Source organism: Pituophis catenifer, unplaced genomic scaffold (genome assembly GCF_029215685.1).
Source record: "Pituophis catenifer annectens isolate HBS135680 unplaced genomic scaffold, rPitCat1.0.hap2 SCAF_27, whole genome shotgun sequence".
Taxonomy (NCBI): Eukaryota; Metazoa; Chordata; class Lepidosauria; order Squamata; family Colubridae; genus Pituophis; species Pituophis catenifer.
The window spans coordinates 401,186-412,242 of NW_027256907.1; positions in this window are offsets into that span (position 1 = coordinate 401,186).

Genomic DNA, 11,057 nt, shown 5'->3' on the forward strand with positions numbered 1-11,057 from the left:
TAAACCCCCCCCGAGTGACATTATATTTGTATTCCACATAATATGACCAAGATCCAGCCATAGCGGTATTTTATAATCCCATTTGAATCGGTGCTTCTTCCAAACTCTCATCAAGGAGTCTCTAAGTATATGGCTTTTAAATACTTTATCCACTTTGTTGTCATAAAATAAGTAAGCATGCCATCCAAATTCAAGATCAAAACTTTCTATATTCAGTATTCCAGTCTTTTTCCTTCCAAACCAATCACTTGTTAAAGTCAAAGCTGCTGCATCGTAATATAGCTGTAGGTTTGGAAGTTTAAGACCTCCCCTTTCTGGAACATCTTGCATAATTTTCAATTTCACTCTCAGTTTTTTCTCGTTCTAGACAAACTTATTCACTCCAGTTTGCCAGACTTTCAGTTGTTTATCACTTTTAAGCACCGGAATCATTTGAAACAGAAAAAGAAATCTTGGCAAAATGTTCATCTTAACTGCTGCTATTCTTCCAAGTAAAGACAGCTGCAGTTTTTTCCAAGTCTCCATATCTTTCTGCACCTCTCGCCACAAAACCTCATAATTATTTTGAAACAATTTCATGTTTGATTCTGCAACCTGAACTCCTAGATATTTTACCTTTGGTACAATCTCAAAACCTGCCCTCCTTTCAAGCTCGTGTTTACGATCTTGTGTCATATTTTTAACTATCATCTTAGTTTTTTTCTGATTCAGTCTAAAACCTGAAACTTTACCATAGTCTTGTATAATGTCCTTCATCTGGATTATTGATTCCATTGGCTGTATTAGGGTAACGACCAGATCATCTGCAAATGCCTTTATTCTGTAATCCTCTTGCCTTATCATTATACCTTTCAAGATATTAGAGTCCCGTATTGTATTTAACAAGACTTCTAGTGTTAGAATAAATAGCAATGGGGATAACGGACATCCCTGTCTTGTTCCTTTTTCAATTTTAAACTCTGTTGTCAAACTTCCATTAATAATAATCTGTGCCTTTTGCTCTTGGTAAATTGCTGAAACCGCCTGTATAAATTGGTCCCCAAAGTCCATCTTTTTTAAAGTCTTTAATAGAAAATTCCAATCCACTCTGTCAAAGACCTTTTCCGCATCCAAAAAAACCAGCACTGCAGGTATCTGTTTGTTCCTCTCAAGATATTCCAATAAGTCTATTACTTGCCTTACATTATCCTTCATATATCTACCCTCGATAAATCCCGCTTGGTCATCATGAATCACCTTTTGGATTACTGGCATCAGCCTGTTGGCTAGTACTTTTGCATAAATTTTATAATCAGTATTAAGAAGAGATATTGGTCTATAATTCTCCGGTTTTTTAGGACCTGCATGTTCTTTTGGTATCAAAGAAATATAAGCTGTTGTCCATGATGGGGGTATTTTACCCCCTTGTTGAATATTACAAAACAAATCTCTAAGTTGTTCCACCATTTCTGCTTGCAGAGTTTTATAGTACACTGCAGTCAAGCCATCCGTTCCAGGAGCTTTAGCTATTTTTAATTGTTTAATTGCTACCATTATCTCCTCCTCTGTTATAAGATAATTCATTCTTTCCTTTTGTTGGTCTGTGATTTTTGTAACTCTTTTATTATCTAAATATTTTTCTATAAGTCCATTCTGCACATCATCTTTAGCATATAGTTTAGTATAATAGTCCACAAAAGCTTCTTTAATTAATTTTTGTTGAAAAATTTCTTCCCCTCCAATATCAATATTATCAATAGTCCGTATACTCTGCTTTTTTCTTAATGTGTAAGACAACCATCTGCCCGGTTTATTGGCATTACAAAATGTATTATGCTTCGCATATTGTAAGTTTGTTGCAACTTGTTCCGCCATAAGCATTTGAAATTGGTCTTTCAGAAGTTTTATAACACCATGTATTCTTTCATCTGTTGGGTTTTTAATAAGTAGCTGTTCTTTGTTCTTTATTTCTACTTCCAATTCAGATCTTTTCTTTTGTCGAATCAATCTATGTTTAGAGTTCATGTAAATAAGCACCCCTCTCATATAAGCTTTGCTCGCATCCCACACAATTTCAATTGGGGTACCTTTATTCAAATTTATTTCAAAAAATTCTTTCAAGTGCTTTTTAAGTTCTATTATGTTTTTTTCATATCTGAACAAGTTTTCATTCACTCTCCAAGAGCGTCGCTCAGTCTTACCCATCTCGATTTCTATCCATACTGGGCTATGGTCAGACAAAGTTCTTGGGAAAATCTTTGTTCTTTTTGTCTTAACGAGTAAATCATCTGACAACAAAATAAAGTCAATCCTAGAGAAGGATCTATGTCTGTCGGAAAAAAAAGTATAATCCAATTCTTTTGGATTGTGTATTCTCCAAATATCTTTTAGTTCCAGGTCTTCTTTCATATCAAAAAAAGTCTGTGGTAGTCTAATCCTGGATTTCGCCAAACTCTTTTTATCTAGTTTAGAATCGATTACTCCATTCCAGTCTCCCATTATTAAAATAGATCTATAGTCAATATTGCAATATTGCAATATTTTAGTATGTAACATTTTATAAAAATGATCTTGTTGTTGGTTGGGAGCATAAATTCCAATCAAAAGAATTTGGCCATTTACTGTAAGCAATTCGATTGCTATAAACCTACCATCTTCATCTGCTTCTATAATTTTAGCTGTTAGTCTTTTGTTTACATAAATAACCACACCATTCTTTTTTTGCAAAGTTGAAGATATAAAATGTGTTCCTAATTTAGAATTTATCAGGTATTTTTGATCTTGAGTTGTGATATGAGTTTCTTGTAAACAAATTATATCATTATTAAATTGTCTCAAATATGCAAATAACTTCTTCCTTTTCTGTACTGAGTTCAACCCATTCATATTCCAAGATAAACACTTAATCATCATCTTTATCTTTGTGAAGCAACGAGCAGAATAACCGAATATCTTCCGGAATCTTCGGTCTTGCTCCCCCCATGGCTCCAAGTCTCTTGTGTGGTACTCTTAGATCCCTTTTTATCTTGTCTTTCCTGTTGTTGTTGCTTTTCTTTAAGTTGCCTAGATTTTGCACGAGTTATACGCTGATCCTTAACCTCAACCATCCGAACTGGGTCCAAGATTGGAGAAGATTCCAACAGAGGCTCATCCAAAAAACCTCCTTCAGCGCCCTGCGTTTTCTCTATCTCCACCTGCTTTGACTGTTCTTGCAGTTCTTGTTGAAGTTGCTTCTTATCACTCTCCTTAATCTCCAGGACTGTAGATGTACGTGGAGATGGTGTTCTTTCTTTAAAAATAGTAGTGTAGAAATGCTCCGCCTTCTCCACAGTATTCAAACGATGTCTTTCTCCCTTATATTTCAAAATTATGCCAGTTGGGGCATCCCACCGAAATGGTATCTCTTGTTTTTGCAGTTCTTTTACAAGAAAGCCAAAATCTTTTCTGGCTTTCAGCATTTTAGGTGGTAGTTCCTTGTAAACTCCAATTTGTGCACCCCCCACTTGCACAGAAGTAAGAAAGGATTTTTGCAGGATATCATTTCTTATTGCTCTGTCCGTAAAATATATGACCACATCTCTAGGCAATTGTCTTTGTCTGGCCACCCAAGAATTCACTCTGTAAATTTTGTCTATTTTGTAGAAAACCACATCAGGATTAATTTTTAAGATCGCTGCCAGAGCATCAGCGCAAATCTGTCTCAAATCCTGTCTGTCATCCTCTCTAATTCCTCGAAGCCTTATGGCAAATTCCATTGCCCTGAATTGCATCATAACAATTTCGTTTTCAACTCTCTGCATTTTATCATCAACATCAGAAATTTTATAGTCATTGTCTTTCATCTTAACATTGACTTCTGATTTAAATTCTTCCACTTTAGAGTCAACTTTAATAATAAATTCTCCAAGGCCAGACGCCACCTCTGATATTTTTTTAGTCACCTTGCCATAATCCTGTTTCACCATATCTTTGATTTCATTAATTTCCTGCATAATTTCCTGTTGAGATTTTTGAAGTTTATCATCTATTTCCTGTTGGGATTTTTGAAATTTATCATCCAAAGCTTTGGAAATAAATTCTTTTAAATTTTCAATATCAAAATCTTTTTTCTGAGTCTGTATCTGTTGAGCAGGGGGAAGCTGCGTTTCATGTTTATGTGTGGGGGATCCACACATAAACAGGAAGGAAAGGCAGCAGGCCTTTCCTTCCTGCTTCTTTGAGGCCATCCTGCCACGTAAGCTAGATTTTCTGAAGAAGGAAGTCCCTTTTCCTTTTCCACCTCCACAGAGACTTCTAAAAAAGTCCCCCAGGTTTAATCAAATAGAAACTGGAGTAAAGCAAAGTCAGATTTTTAAGAAAAGAGTTTTTCTTTTTCCCCCTCTTCTCTTATTTCTCTTTATTACAGGCAGAGCAACTTTGTAGCAACTTTATAACTTTGTAACAGCAAGATGACTTCAAAAATCCACTCTCACTAGCTCGTTAACTCTAGTGCTGGGCGCCATATTTTTTCAAATCACTTTCACTCGCTCGTATTTTTTCTTGAATTAAAAAGTCAACAAAGCACTAATACTTGCGATTTCCAAGTTTCAGGGTTCAAGTTAATATTTCCGCTGCTTGTTGAGGTTGGTTCCATTCACTTTAAACGTTTGCTGCAGCTGGCTTGTTCTGCTGAAGGCAGAATCGTCCCACGCCGCCCGGAGTCTCAGCAGGTTGGGAGGGAGCCGCGCCTGTTTCCTCCCCAGAAGCAATTCCCTGGGGGCTTACAGGGGCTCAACCTGTACCCTGCTATCTCTCCTCCTTCAATCCTCAGGATTTCGGAGTTTTCGAGCCGCTTCTCGATCACGAGGCGGCTCTACAGGCGGCGGGGCTGGCGGTGCTTAAAAAGGCACTGTCGTCGCCGAGGCTAGCAAACCGGAAGTCCCCTAAAAGGAGTCTTCAGTATTACAGCAGCTGAAGAACAGCTTGGTCAATAGTACTGAAGGCTCCCAAGTGGCCTATAGAAAGAAAACTATAAGGTTTCTACTCCCCATGTTCAATTCCCAGTGAAGGTCATGGACCCTGGAAACTAGGTTTAGTCCACATGAAATGGGTCATAAATCTTTGGAAAAAAGAGGAAAGTCTCCAAAATTTCTCCCACCTTGTTGAGCAACTTTAGCCGTGAAAGAGCATCTTGGTAGATATTAAGTCTCTGTCTTTCCAAAGTCCCCATTCGAAGTTCGATGGGATCCTCCTTGGGGAGAATCAACCCACTCACAATAGCCAGATCTGCTGCTACATCTCCATTTTGATCCAAGTAGAGTTCCCTCTCAGAAATATTGCAAAACTGATTCTTCTGCAGGAAAGGATGGAACTAGAAGGGGAACATCCAGGAAGTTTAAAATCTGAAAGCTTTTTTAAAAAAATCCCATTTAGCCTTTACATCTTTGAATCTTTTTTCTACAGCTGCCTAACATCAAAATATACATTTAGAAAAATAGGTGTTACTACCTTCGTAAATAAAACAAAAGTTCAGCAAATTGCTCAACCATATATTGGCAAAATATATATTAAGAAAATATAATTGATGCAATTGGTAAGTTATAGGGGACATTCTAGAGCAGATGATAAATAAAATGAATCATAGGAAAAAAAGATTATTCATAAACGCCTGGAAAACATCAGGTTGATTATGAAAAACGGTTCATTTAGTGACCATTTCAAAGTTACAACAGCACTGAAAAAAGTGACATGGTAGTTTTTCCCAGGATCATGGCAGCATCCCCATTGTCTCCAGGTGATCAACATCTGAATTCTTGGCATCCACTTATGATGGTTGCAGAGTTTTAGGGTCGCCTGATCTCCTTTCGCGACTTCTGACAAGCAAAATCAAAAGGGAAGCCAGATTCAGTTAACAAGAAAAGGCAAGAAAGCTCATAAAATAGGGGAAAACTTACTGAACGGCCATCTTGCTTAGCAACAGAAATGCTGAGCTCAGTTGTGGTCGTAAATCCAATCCTGCCTCTTCCAATAACTGGAAGAAGTTGCCCAGAAGCTCCAGATCTCCTCAATGTTGTTCCGGGGTGGGGTGGGGTGTGGGAAATGGGGAAATGAGCTCAGTCAGAAGGGAGGAGATTCTGGCTGAAGGAGAGGCAAAAGAACCTGAAAAGAGGAGCCATTTCAGAGCTGAGCCCTCAAAGCAGAGAAGTTCAGCCTCCCCTTCACTGAGGAGGCAAAGGCTGAGCAGCCATCTGTCAGAGAAGCTTTGACTGAGATTCCTGCAGAGAGGAGGGGTTGGGCTAAATGGTCTCAGGGTGTCCTTCAAAGTTATAAAGGTAAAATTCGACTATGCTAATCGGAAAACCATAAAGACATGAGTGTATTGAAAAATGCATGCATCCTTTTAAAATTAACTGTGTTTAGAACCAAAATCTATCTGTCGTGGGGCCTGGTGCTTAGAAGATGATGTCTCCAGCAATCAGATTGGCCCAACTGTTGACCTTCTGAAGCCCAATGTGGTTGAGAAGGTTCCCCTCCTTCTCCTTTGGGTTCCTTCTCTGAAGGATCTAAGATTAATGGATCCATATTGTTAGAAATAGGAAAGAAGCAATAAAGCAAGGAAGGCAATCTGGTACCCAAAAGGAGCAAAAGTTTATCAAAGCATCTGTAAATCCTCCAGGTAGACCCGGATCAAAGCATGCCCTTCCCCCTGTCACTCAACACTGTCCTGCTTCCCCATTGGCTGGGGACTAGCAAGCTCTCTACCTATCCGGAGTGCCTGTTCAACAATATGGCCTTATTTCCCCCCCAACCCCGTTTCCATGACTTGGTGTGATTCTGCATCACTAACTTTCAATTGTTCTTTTGCATAAATCGGTTATATTTTGAAATGTGCCAGTTAAGCTATTGCTCAGAAAGCCCCCCCCCTTTTCTTTCTAGACTTTTCTGAACCACTTTGTTCACTGTAAGAACAATACCATTTTAACTAGTTTTTCAAAAATTTCCTTGACTTTCTACTTTCTTATTTTCTTTATTTATTACGCAGAAGTGGAAGCTGTAATGAAACATTATTTTAGAAGCAATTCTTCATATCCCACAATATCAGGACCCCCATACCTGCCACGGCTGCAGCCTTGGAGCCCCCAACCTCCCTTCGCCCTCCTTCCTTCCCCTCCTCCATCTGGAGGAATAGGCAGCGTTCAAGGCCTGGGCCAGAGTCTGAATGAGACTGTACACAAGGTGATAATTTGTGATCCGGATCCTGTTCCTTTTCTTCTGGGTCTCCATTGGGGCTTTCTGGGTGCATCTTTTGCGGCCTTTGACAGAAAAGACGTTCTTTGAAAGAGAACAGAAAAAATAATCTTGAAACTTTTCTTCCACAAAGAAATGGGGTTCAAAGGCAGAATCATTTGGACTTTTTTTTGCCAGATAACCAAAGTTCCAAATACTATGGATATATTTGAGAAGTCTGTGCTTTCTCAAAACTAATCTTCCCAAACCTGTATAAATCCAAACTTTCCCTTCAATGGGTCCTGGCAAACGCATAAGTGTTAAATGGAAAGGAAGAATTCTCGCTGTAATGGGAACATTTTCTAGGAAGTGAACAAAGACGTTGACTTGTCTCCACTTAGAGAGGGAATCCCTGAGGGAAGCTGTATATCCAGTTGTTGAGAACAGTTGTGATATAACCACAAAAATTCCATTCCTGACAAGCACAGGAGGAAAAATCCTCATGAAATACTCTCCCTTCTCTGTGTCTGAAGCAAAGACGCCAATCAGGGTCCATCTGAAATGGAGGAGCAGCTGGACAATTGCTGGGTACTGGAATCCTTCTTTGGGGAGCATCCGGTGGAAAAAGGGGAATTTCCTTTTATCACTCAGAGCCTCCGAAACAATGTTATGACTGATCTGAGAAAGCAACGAAGAAAGCTGTGTTATATTGGGGGACAGATAAAGTCCAAAACTTTATTTTTTAATAAATTCAACTTGGAATTGATGAACAAATTAAATATTGTTGATTAGCAATTATGCCATATCAATAAACAGAATATTAAGCACAGTGTTAACAACACTGTATGTAAAAATGGAGCACAAGAAACAAATTAAATAAGAATAAGAATAAAAAAACATATTTCTGTATCACAACTTATTGCAATCAGACCCACACGTAGGAGAGGCCTAGAGAGCAGTTGGAGGGCCAGTCGTTCCGAATCTGACCGGTCACAATTGAGATCATTTACACGGGCCTATTTGGTGGAATTGGCGACGGTGAAACGTCGCTATTTCTCCGATATCATTGCGTCTGCAGAGAATCACCCAACCGCCCTGTTTCGGGTATCCCGCTCCCTCTTGAATGAGAGGGTGGGGGAAGACCTGATGCGAGGGCAAGCTGAGGAGTTTGGCCAGTATCTGCAGGACAAGATCGCTCAGATTTGGGACGGCTTGGACTCTGACTGGACAGGGTCAGACAGTGAGGAAGCGGCGAATCTTGTGTTTTGGGAAGAGTTAGATCCTGTTACCCTAGAGGAGGTGGACAGGATCATGGGGAAGTTGAGTGTGGCCACATGTGTACTGGATCCATGCCCCTCCTGGCTGGTTTATTCAGCTCGGGAGGTGACATGTGGCTGGATCCAGGCGGTGATAGCTGCTTCTTTAGAGGAGGGAAGCTTTCCTGCCGCCTTGAAGGAGGCGGGGGTGAGGCCCCTCCTCAAGAAGCCTGCCCTGGATCCAGTTGTTTTGAGCAACTTTCGTCCGGTCTCCAACCTTCGCTTTCTTGCGAAGGTTGTCGAGACTGTGGTGGCACGTCAGCTCCCGGTGGCCCTGGATGAAGTGGAGTACCTCGATCCATACCAATCAAGTTTCAGGCCTGGATACAGCACGGAGATGGCATTGGTCGCACTGGTGGATGATCTCTGGAGGGCTCGGGACAGAGGCCATTCCTCTGTTCTGGTCCTATTAGATCTTTTGGCGGCTTTCGATACCATCGACCAAGGTATCCTGCTGCGGCGCTTCGAGGGGTTGGGAGTGGGAGGCACCGTTTTACAGTGGTTCTCCTCTTACCTCTTGGGTCGGACGCAAGGTGTGTTGGCAGGAGGGCAGAGATCGACCATGAGGCCCCTCAAGTGTGGGGTGCCTCAGGGGTCAGTTCTCTCACCCCTCCTGTTCAACATTTATATGAAACCGCTGGGGGAGATCATCCGTGATTTCGAGGTGGGGTATCATCAGTATGCTGATGATACCCAGCTTTTTATATCCATCCCAAACCAGCCCAGTGATGCCCTCGACATGATGTCCTGGTGCCTGGAAGTGGTACGGATCTGGATGGGGAGGAACAGGCTTCGGCTCAACCCTGCCAAGACTGAGTGGCTGTGGATACCGGCATCTCGGTTCAAAGGTGAGATTCCATCGCTGACTATAGGGGGTGAAATTTTGCCCCCTGTAGACAGGGCGCGCAACTTGGGTGTCCTCCTGGATTCACGGTTGAGTTTAGAAGATCATATAACAACTGTGACCAGGGGGGCATATGCCCAGATTCGTCTGGTCCGCCAGTTGCACCCCTATTTGGACTGAGATGCCCTACGCACAGTTACTCATGTGGTAGTTACCTCCCGCGTTGACTACTGTAATGCTCTCTACATGGGACTGCCCTTGACGACCACTCGGAGGCTTCAACTGGTACAGAATGTGGCCGTGCGGCTTGTGATGGGAGAATCCCGATACTCTCATGTTACATCCCTCCTGCCCGACTTGCATTGGTTGCCGGTTGCCCTCCGGGTGAGATTCAAGGTGCTGGTGATGACCAATAAAGCCCTACATGGCTTAGGCCCAGGATATTTGGCGGACCATCTGCTGCCAGTAACAGCTGCCCATCGCCCCGTGCGTTCTCACAGGGAGGGCCTGCTCCGGGTGCCGTCAGCTAGACAGTGTCGGCTGGCGACCCCTAGGGGTAGAGCTTTCTCTGTGGGCGCGCCCACCTTTGGAATCAACTCCCCCTGGGGCTCCAGTTGGCTCCTGACCTTCGCACCTTCCACCGCGAATTAAAAACATGGTTGTTCACATCGCCCAGCCTGGACTGAGGGTTTTTTTAGATTTTGGGGGTTTTAATATAAATTATATACGTACATTATGTATTTTATAATTTTAACTGGTTGTTTTATTGTTGTGAGCTGCCCTGAGTCCTCGGAGATAGGGCGGAATATAAATTTTATAAATAAATAAATAAATAAATAAATAAATAAATAAATAAATAAATAAATAAATAAATAAATAAATAAATAAATAAATAAATAAATAAATAAATAAATAAATAAATAAATAAATAAATGTGTTGCTTTAACCCAAGTTTCCCAATAGGTTGTTTGTCTAATGTGCAGCCCAAGACTCTGATCTCTCTCTTTCTTATGCAGTTGACATTCAATATTCCAGATTCTTGGTGAAGCAATATTTATTTATTTATTTATCTACCACTTTGATTATTTTGGGGCTTGTTCTCTAGTTACACAGATGCATAATCCTAGAGAGCTTTATTTGAAATTCTGCATCTTCTAACCCAGAGAACTTGGGGACTCTGTCAGGTTCCAGAGGTTTAATTGTACACTAAGAAATTCAGCCCTGTGGAAAAGGAAGGAGACCCTCTGTGAGTTCTGTGGTTTCACATATCAGGACATAATAAAAAGCATCTGGTCTTCAGCAGTTCTTAAAAGGAGGTAAATGCAACCTCAGGTGAACAGCAACACAGGAGATATAACACCCTGTCCTCCTTTATTTTACAGAAAGAGAGCCGAAATGGAGGAGCCAGGTGTGAAAGGCTAAGGACACCCTGACTGCTTCCATAGGTGTGAAGAGGCTGAGGCTGAGAGGCAGCCTGGTGCTGCTGATCAAGGGACCTGGATTAATCGATCATCACAAGTGTGATTTCCTCTATAAAAACCAAAGTTTCAGGAGTTTTCTGGTCTCCAGCATTGAGGTGTGTGTTAACAGAATGCCAAAGGGCAAAGACTCCAGCAGTGATCTGAGAGAAGCCATTGTTGCTGCCTATCAATCTGGGAAGGGTTACAAGGCCATTTCCAAACAATTTAACGTCCATCATTCTATAGCAAAGA